This window comes from Populus euphratica, unplaced genomic scaffold (genome assembly GCF_000495115.2).
Source record: "Populus euphratica unplaced genomic scaffold, PopEup_1.0 scaffold913.1, whole genome shotgun sequence".
In the NCBI taxonomy this organism is placed as follows: Eukaryota; Viridiplantae; Streptophyta; class Magnoliopsida; order Malpighiales; family Salicaceae; genus Populus; species Populus euphratica.
Genome location: NW_011500776.1, coordinates 56,106 through 57,001, shown reverse-complemented (window position 1 = coordinate 57,001; position 896 = coordinate 56,106).

Genomic DNA, 896 nt, shown 5'->3' with positions numbered 1-896 from the left:
ATAAAAGTTAACTAAGTAAAGGAAAGGAAATGAAAGGCATAAACAAGATATTAATGAAAATAAAACTTAAGCATTACAAAAATACAAAGAGAGAAAGCAAAAGCATGATCTTTATACGAAGACCAAGATACCTAAATGCATGGAAAATTTCTCCTTTTATAGGTCAAAATTAGGAACTATAGATTTAATGACTAATTGATAAGTGGGTGGCCAACTCTTGACTTGATGACAATCCTTATCTTCTTTTGTCTACCCAAAACATCATTGATAAGTCAGAATTGCAACCATTTAAAAATATGAAAGTTGTAGAAAATTGTCACAACTTTCCAAGAAAAAAAAATAGAGGTTATTCAGACTTCTAAAACTTCAAATATGGGCCAAACACTGAACAGTGTTCGGGTTGCTGGACAAATTCAAACTTCTTTATTGTTATTACAATTTGGACTTGAAAATGGCTTTATTAAATCTTGGGCTCCATATGAAAGTTGTAGGCCTATGTCTTACCTTTTCATCCATATAAAGTAGACCTAAATTTGAGATCTATAGCTATAAATATGACCCAATCACCAAACAATGTTCTGGTTTGGACTGCACCAACATCTCTTTTCTAAGTTTGGCCATCTCTTTGTCCTTTCAATTTTAATTCTTAAACTCATCAATCAATCCTTTTATTTATGTAATAGGCCTGCATTTAAAATGAACATTTACCATAAATTAAAGGTATCTTATATTATTAGATATGTTATTATAAAACATGCTTTAGTTAAGAAGTTATTGATACTTCAAGTGCAACATGATGATATAAAACCTTGATAAAAAATTACTTTTAAATACTAATTAGAGAACAATAAAGAAGAAGAGAGAGAGAGAGAGAAAATAAGGGAGAAGAAGAAGAA